Source organism: Loxodonta africana, chromosome 1, assembly GCF_030014295.1.
Source record: "Loxodonta africana isolate mLoxAfr1 chromosome 1, mLoxAfr1.hap2, whole genome shotgun sequence".
In the NCBI taxonomy this organism is placed as follows: Eukaryota; Metazoa; Chordata; class Mammalia; order Proboscidea; family Elephantidae; genus Loxodonta; species Loxodonta africana.
In genome coordinates, this window is record NC_087342.1 from 72,308,109 (window position 1) to 72,317,593 (window position 9,485).

The following is a 9,485-nucleotide window of genomic DNA, read 5'->3' on the forward strand; positions in this document are numbered from 1 at the left end:
GCCTGAACTTTGCCACCGCGTCCTTTGCTTCTCCCCAGCAGGAAACAGCTGACTGAGCAGTCAAGACGCTCTTGCCCCAGGCCATTTCGGGCTGAGTCCGGGTTTCATTTTAATCTACTAAAAACCAAACCCATTCGCTTACAGTGGATTCCTACCCTTGGAGACTCTGTAGGACAGAGTAGAAGCGCCCCCACAGGATTTCCAAGGCTGTAAATGTTTGCGGAACCAGGCTGCTGCATCATTCTCTTGCGGAGCCGCTGGTGTGTTGAAAACTTTCGGTTATCAGCCGACCGCTTAAGCACTGTACCACCAAGGATCCGTATGGTTCTGCTATAATGACCTGGAAAAGCCTGGTACTCTGAAGTGCTGGAGATAATGCATACTGGAGTGTGGACCAGCAGTTCGATTCCTGAGTAAATCTAAGAAAAAGTACTTGGTACCGTATGGGGAATTAGCTCAAGTGGTAGAGCGCTCGCTTAGCATGCGAGAGGTAGTGGGATCGACACCCGCATTCTCCAAATTTTGCATTTCAGACTTTGACCTTTGAAAAACGAGAAAATACTGAACTCTTTGAAATTAGATGTCTAAGTACATGCTTCTTCAGTTTTATTACTTATGAGCACTTACAATACATAGAGGTAGAGTTTTATACTTTGTTTTTTCAGAGAAGCTGTGATTTCAAGAGGGCGTTGCATGTCCAGTTCCTATTTTTCTCTCTTTTCTTCCTCCCTCTTGGCCCTAAATGCAGTCACAGACCTGAAGAGTGCAGGGCAGAGCTTAGGAATTAAAGCCCCAGTTTCTTGGCTAGAGGACTGAAAAGGGGAACCCCAGCAACACGAATGGACTTCTGAGACTGTAGAGGATAGGAGTTCAAGAACTCTAACCCATAGAGTTTTCTGAACCTATAAAGTTGTCTGAACTCCAGGATGCACCTCAGAGCTACGAATGTGTGTCTCCCATCCTAAGCAACACTCCATGAACTTTGAGACTGAACTAAGAGATAGACCACTGTGTCCATAGTGGATACTCTCCAACCTCCCTTTAATTGGTAAGTGTAGATTATGATGCATAGTTTCGTTTCCAAAATTCAACTGGACTGAATAAAATCATTATAAATCTCTAAGCAGAATCACTGATGCATAATCTTGGAAAAAAAAAACATGAAAGATATGATTATAAGTTCAGTTTGGGGTGTTAAAAAGGAAATGTAGCTAGCCACATAAATGCAAGTGGAGGTATAGAGTAAAGGAGGAAGTATGGAGTGGAGATAAAGTTGGGAACTATTTATTCTTTCTTTCAGTCAGTCAGTCAGTCAGTCAGTCAGTCAGTCAGTCTGTCAGCCAGCCAGCCAGCCAGCCAGCCAGCCAGCCAGCCAGCCAGCCAGCCAGCCAGCCAGCCAGCCAGCCAGCCAGCCAGTCAGTCAGTCAGTCAGTCAGTCAGTCAGTCAGCTAATGCTAACAGACCTCCTTTTATGTTTCATGTCAACAACGGAGACTGTGGAAGGTGAAAGGGAGATTGAGATCTCTGAGGGTGTAAGATCCAGATCTTTGGAACATCAGAGTAAAAAGGCAGACACAATTGTCCCAGGTCCCACAGCCCACAGGGTCCTATCACCTCGTGTGGACTTCACACCCCCTCTTGGTGGAATTTTCCTGGGTGTCATTGGCTTAGATGGAGTGACTTTATACAGCAATGATTATGATTTTAGAAAACTGGAAATTGGCCAAACAGTGTCTTGGAGACTAAGATTGTATATCTCAGTTCCTCAGTGAGCCTTCCTCAAAGAGGTGCACTCTTGGTGAAGCCAGCAGCATCTCAGTCTCATAATCTGAAGGTCCTGAGTTCAAGACTCTGGAAGGGAATGTATTCCCCTTTTCACAGTCCACAGAAAAATGCACCACACACACACAAAAGAACATTTCCATCGAGGTGATTCCCACTCAGAGACAGAGTAGAACTGGCACATAGGGTTTCCAAGGAGCTGCTGGTGGATTCAAAATGTCGACCTTTCCTTTAGCAGCCGAACTCTAAACCGCTGTGCCACGGGGACTCCCAACACCATAAAAGCACCAAACAAATCCTGTCAAATAATGGTTTGGAAACTGGCCCCATTATTCGCTGGGAATCGCTGAATTTTGTAGTCTTTTGAGGCTGTAATGGGTTTGAATAAAATGGAAGAATAAAGTGGTTTCGATTTCCCCAGTAAACTGCAAGCCGGGTTTTATCCTTTATCTTCCTCATCATCTCATGAAGGAAACAGAACTTTCTCTCCCAACTTTGGCTTTGATGGTGCCCAACCTGCAGATGTGGGTGCAAGAATTTTTAAAGTCATACATTCATTTATTCAGCCGACAAATATTTCTTGAGTACATATCTTGTGTTAGGGTCTGTTCTGGGAGCAAGAATTTCAAGAGTGAATAACCCACAAAAATCCCATCCATGTAGAAATCTATTGCCATTGAGTCGATTCCCACTCATAGTGACCCTATACTGCTCCATAGGGTTTTCAAGGAGTGGCAGGTAGATTCAAACAGCTGTTAGCAGCCTGAGCTCTTAACCACTGCACCACTGGGGCTCCACACACTTCATAGAGCTACATCCTAATTCACGGGGGGGGAGGGGGAGAAACAGACAAGAACCAACAAGAAAAATGCCTCCAAATATGGTGAAGATATAAAATAGTAAATAATAAGAAAATAAAGAGATTAGAAGTTGAAGGTAGTGTGCTCAGCTTGCAAAGGAAGAGACAGGAAATTTGTCACCTTGAAGATGCCATTTAGTCTTGTCTTCCCCCAGCCAGGTCCTCTAACACTGTCATTAGAATGATTTTTACCTATGAAGGCAACTGGAGGTTATGAAAGCTTCTTTCTCTAAAGGTTTGTTGGCTTAGTTGGATGAACGGTGGTATAGGAGGCCTGAGGTGGAACTCCTTCACATGTTTCTTCATTTGGAAAATGAGGACTAGAAAACTCCCTGGGTGGATTAATACCTAGAGCATGACCACAGCAATAGGAGCTACTTCTGTATTAGGTGCCATTTCCCTGTACAACACTGGTCTCTGGCACAGAGCTTGTATTATAGATGCTCATTAGGGACTAGACAAATGGATTTACAGATGAAGATTAGAATCCACCAGGGTTCCTGTTACAGACTAAATTAAGCTCACCACCTCCCAATACTTGTTGGAGTCCCCTATAGCTATGGATGTAATCCCATTTGGGAATAGGGTTTTCTTGGTTATGTTAATGATGCCACATCAGTGTAGGGTGTATCCTAAACTTAATTACTTCTGAGTGATGTAAAGAGTCACATAGACACATAGACAAGCCAGCACAAATGGGGGAAGACAGAAGCACATGTGAGGATCACCAAAGTACCAAGGAATGAGGAACGCATAAGGTATAGAACATGAGACAAGGATCTGCCCCTAGAGGCAACAGAGAAAGAGCCTTCCCCTAGAGCTGGTGCCCTGAATTCAGACTTCTAGCCTCCTAAACTGTAAGACAATAATTTTATGTTCTTTAAAGCCACCCACTTGTGGTATTTTGGTTACAGTAGCACTGGGTAACTAAGACAGTTCTCTTCCCGGAAAGAACTGGCTTTCCTTTAAGGTTCCCGATATTCCCAGGTGAGGAAAGAATCCTAAAATGTCTTCAGAAATTGAGCATTTTCTGGAAAAATCAGGAAGCCCAACTATAAAAACCAAAGCCAAACCCAACAGAGTAGAATGGTCCAGGAGGGTTCCCAGGTGGCAGCTGGAGGATTCGAACTGCTGACATCTTGGTTAGCAGCTGAACAACTAAACACTGGGGCCACCAGTGCTCCAAGAAATACTACTGAAGAAACAAACAAACAAAACAAAATCCATTACCATCCAGTCAATTCATAATGACCCTACTAAAAAACAAAGATGGCCTTTGTCCTCCATTCTATTCAGACAGCATAATTTGATCACATAGAAAGGCCTCAGGAAAAAAGATAATATCTAGGAAGATCAAGATTAAAGTAGCAATAAGATTTGTACGGTGAAGGGAAACAAGTGGTCAATATGGCAATTTTAGATCCTAAATTTGAAAGGCATGTTCACCAGAATTCTTATCTATTGATCTCAGGAAGGAAAGAAGCTTCTCCTACAATCCAGGAGAAAGAAAGACCTTTCCTGTGATTTTTGCCTAAAAATCCTCACAGATAACTAGGATCAAAAGGGATTGTGACCTTGGAGTATCAGTGTTCTCTCTGTCAACCTTTCCTTCAAAACTAACTCTGAGGAAAAGCCCTGATTTCCAGAGCTTTAAGATGTCTTAAAATTCTCCTGCCCCTCCCTCAACTTATCCTTCTCCTGTTACCTTAAGGTTTTCCTACCTTGATCCTGCCTTTCTCTGGAAAATAGGTCAACAGATCAAGCCCTACCGATCCATCTTGGCCACACTGGGAAGGATGATTGTACAGATATGTGGGCCTGAGGGGCTGCCCATTTCCTCCTCCAGGGCTGTGACATTTCCTAAATCAAGTGACAATCAAAACCTTCTTTTCTGAAACACAGTAGCATAAGCTTTAAGAAAGCCAAGTAGCTCTGACTGAAGATCCCACCCAGCTAGAACATGTGTCTTCCTTTATGCAAATCAAGAAAGTAAACTTGTAGTGGGCTCTAAGCTTTCCACAGGAAATTTTCTCACACCAACTTTTATTAGGTGTCCTTTCGTCCACATTCTCTGAGAGAAACAGTGGTGTTCATCCCATTTGTGTCTGAGGCTGTGTCTGAATTGCTCTGCCCTCACTTGGATCCTGGTTCCTTTTTAGTGGGCTTGAGTTTCATTGTGGGCCATAGTAGACCCATGTAATTGTCAGGGCACATCACATCTCGAGTGATCATAGGTCAATTTGAAAGCAAGAGGATGGCCAATGAAGTGAAATGATGGAGTGTTTGCTTTGCACTCAGAGGTAATGGAATGGATGCCTGCTTTCTCTAGTTTTGCCATTTCTTGGTAAACACCCACTAACTCAGAGCTTCTCTTCTGAACTCAAATCCAGGAAATAATGAACTTCTTTCAAAAGTGATCCTGGGGCGGAGCCAAGATGGTGCACTAGGCAGACGCTACCTCGGATCCCTCTTACAACAAAGACACGGAAAAACAAGTGAATCGATCACATACATAACAATCTATGAACCCTGAACAACAAACACAGATTTAGAGACGGAGAACGAACTAATACGGGGAAGCAGCGATTGTTTCCAGAGCCTGGAGCCAGCGTACCAGTCGGGTACGGCACAAGCACAGAGAGCTGCTCCACCCCCCTGAACTAACCCTGGGAGGGAGACAAGCTGGTTTCGTGGGCGGCGTGGGACGCAGCCAGTAGGAGAAGTCCCCGGGAGGCAGTGACTGGTCGTGGAGCAGGAACAGCAGTGTCCCAGCCGGGGAACCGTCTCGCCGGGATTCGGACTGGATGCAGCGGATTTTCTGGAAAAACTAGTTTCCCAGTGATGGCTCGGAGACAACAATCCATATCAAACCACTTAAAGAAGCAGACCATGACAGCTTCTCCAACCCCCCAAACAAAAGAATCAAAATCTTTCCCAAATGAAGATACAATCCTGGAATTATCAGATACAGAATATAAAAAACTAATTTACAGAATGCTTAAAGATATCACAAATGAAATTAGGATAACTGCAGAAAAAGCCAAGGAACACACCGATAAAACTGTTGAAGAACTCAAAAAGATTATTTAAGAACATAGTGGAAAAATTAATAAGTTGCAAGTATCCATAGAGAGACAACATGTAGAAATCCAAAAGATTAACAATAAAATTACAGAATTAGACAATGCAATAGGAAGTCAGAGGAGCAGACTCGAGCAATTAGAATGCAGACTGGGACATCTGGAGGACCAGGGAATCAACACCAACATAGCTGAAAAAAAATCAGATAAAGGAATTTAAAAAAATGAAGAAACCCTAAGAATTATGTGGGACTCTATCAAGAAGGATAACCTGCGGGTGACTGGAGTCCCAGAACAGGGAGGGGGGACAGAAAACACAGAGAAAATAGTTGAAGAACTCCTGACACAAAACTTCCCTGACATCATGAAAGACGAAAGGATATCTATCCAAGATGCTCATCGAACCCCATTTAAGATTGATCCAAAAAGAAAAACACCAAGACATATTATCATCAAACTTGCCAAAACCAAAGATAAACAGAAAATTTTAAAAGCAGCCAGGGAGAAAAGAAAGGTTTCCTTCAAGGGAGAATCAATAAGAATAAGTTCAGACTACTCAGCAGAAACCATGCAGGCAAGAAGGGAATGGGACGACATATACAGAACACTGAAGGAGAAGAACTGCCAGCCAAGGATCATATATCCAGCAAAACTCTCTCTGAAATATGAAGGCGAAATTAAGATATTTACAGACAAACACAAGTTTAGAGAATTTGCAAAAACCAAACCAAAGCTACAAGAAATACTAAAGGATATTGTTTGGTCAGAGAACCAATAATATCAGATACCAGCACAACACAAGGTCACAAAACAGAACGTCCTGATATCAACTCAAATAGGGAAATCACAAAAACAAACAAATTAAGATTAATTAAAAAAAAAAATACACATAACAGGGAATCATGGAAGTCAATAGGTAAAAGATCACAATAATCAAAAAGAGGGACTAAATACAGGAGGCATTGAACTGCCATACGGAGAGTGATAAGAGGCGATATAGAACAATACAAGTTAGGTTTTTACTTAGAAAAATAGGGGTAAATAATAAGGTAACCACAAAAAGGTATAACAACTCTATAACTCAAGATAAAAGCCAAGAAAAATGTAACAACTCAACTAACATAAAGTCAAACACTATGAAAATGAGGATCTCACAATTTACTAAGAAAAACGCCTCAGCACAAAAAAGTATGCGGAAAAATGAAATTGTCAACAACACACATAAAAAGGCATCGAAATGACAGCACTAAACACTTATTTATCTATAATTACCCTGAATGTAAATGGACTAAATGCACCAATAAAGAGACAGAGAGTCACAGACTGGATAAAGAAACACGATCCATCTATATGCTGCCTACAAGAGACACACCTTAGACTTAGAGACACAAACAAACTAAAACTCAAAGGATGGAAAAAAATATATCAAGCAAACAATAAGCAAAAAAGAAGAGGAGTAGCAATACTAATTTCTGACAAAATAGACTTTAAACTTAAATCCACCACAAACGATAAAGAAGGACACTACATAAAGATAAAAGGGACAATAGATCAGGAAGATATAACCATATTAAATATTTATGCACCCAATGACAGGGCTGCAAGATACATAAATCAAATTTTAACAGAATTGAAAAGTGAGATAGATACCTCCACAATTATACTAGGAGACTTCAACACACCACTTTCGGAGAAGGACAGGACATCCAGTAAGAAGCTCAACGGAGACACGGAAGATCTAATTACAACAATCAACCAACTTGACCTCATTGACTTATACAGAACTCTCCACCCAACTGCTGCAAAATATACTTTTTTTTCTAGCGCACATGGAACATTCTCTAGAATAGACCACATATTAGGTCATAAAACAAACCTTTGCAGAGTACAAAACATCGAAATATTACAAAGCATCTTCTCAGACCACAAGGCGATAAAACTAGAGATCAATAACAGAAAAACTAGGGAAAAGAAATCAAATACTTGGAAAATGAACAATACCCTCCTGAAAAAAGACTGGGTTATAGAAGACATCAAGGAGGGAATAAGGAAATTCATAGAAAGCAACGAGAATGAAAATACTTCCTATCAAAACCTCTGGGACCCAGCAAAAGCATTGGTCACAGGCCATTTTATATCAATAAATGCACACATACAAAAAGAAGAAAGAGCCAAAATCAGAGAACTGTCCCTACAACTTGAACAAATAGAAACTGAGCAACAAAAGAATCCATCAGGTACCAGAAGAAAACAAATAATAAAAATTAGAGCTGAACTAAATGAATTAGAGAACAGAAAAACAATTGAAAGAATTAACAAAGCCAAAAGCTGGTTCTTTGAAAAAATTAACAAAATTGCTAAACCATTGGCTAGACTGACTAAAGAAATACAGGAAAGGAAACAAATAACCCGAATAAGAAACGAGAAGGACCACATGACAACAGAACCAAATGAAATTAAAAGAATCATTTCAGATTATTATGAAAAATTGTACTCTAACAAATTTGAAAACCTAGAAGAAATGGATGAATTCCTGGAAAAACACAACCTACCTAAACTAACACATTCAGAAGTAGAACAACTAAATAGACCCATAACAAAAAAAGAGATTGAAACGGTAATCAAAAAACTCCCAACAAAAAAAAGCCCTGGCCCAGACGGCTTCACTGCAGAGTTCTACCAAACTTTCAGAGAAGAGTTAACACCACTACTTCTGAAGGTATTCCAAAGCATAGAAAATGACGGAATATTACCCAACTCATTCTATGAAGCCACCATCTCCCTGATACCAAAACCAGGTAAAGACATTACAAAAAAAGAAAATTATAGACCTATATCCCTCATGAACATTGATGCAAAAATCCTCAACAAAATTCTAGCCAATAGAATCCAAGAACACATCAAAAAAATAATTCACCCTGATCAAGTGGGATTTATACCAGGTATGCAAGGCTGGTTTAATATCAGAAAAACCATTAATGTAATCCATCACATAAATAAAACAAAAGACAAAAACCACATGATCTTATCAATTGATGCAGAAAAGGCATTTGACAAAGTCCAACACCCATTTATGATAAAAACTCTTACCAAAATAGGAATTGAAGGAAAATTCCTCAACATAATAAAGGGCATCTATGCAAAGCCAACAGTCAACATCACTCTAAATGGAGAGAACCTGAAAGCATTTCCCTTGAGAACAGGAACCAGACAAGGATGCCCTTTATCACCGCTCTTATTCAACATTGTGCTGGAAGTCCTAGCCAGGGCAATTAGGCTGGACAAAGAAATAAAAGGTATCCGGATTGGCAAGGAAGAAGTAAAGTTATCACTATTTGCAGATGACATGATTATATACACAGAAAACCCTAAGGAATCCTCCAGAAAACTACTGAAACTAATAGAAGAGTTTGGCAGAGTGTCAGGTTATAAAATAAACATACAAAAATCACTTGGATTCCTCTACATCAACAAAAAGAACACCGAAGAGGAAATCACCAAATCAATACCATTCACAGTAGCCCCCAAGAAGATAAGATACTTAGGAATAAATCTTACCAAGGATGTAAAAGACCTATACAAAGAAAACTACAAAGCTCTACTACAAGAAATTCAAAAGGACATACTTAAGTGGAAAAACATACCCTGCTCATGGATAGGAAGACTTAACATAGTAAAAATGTCTATTCTACCAAAAGCCATCTATACATTTAACGCACTTCCGATCCAAATTCCAATGTCATATTTTAAGGGGATAGAGAAAC

At 40.4% G+C, this 9,485-nt stretch overlaps 1 non-coding gene across 1 annotated transcript; it reads left to right on the forward strand.

The window, feature by feature from the left end:
* The first annotated feature begins 445 nt into the window (after nt 1-445).
* Nucleotides 446-518, forward strand: TRNAA-AGC (transfer RNA alanine (anticodon AGC)). Its single transcript has one exon. It is a non-coding gene; the product is annotated as a tRNA-Ala (tRNA).
* Nucleotides 519-9,485: the final 8,967 nt, after the last annotated feature.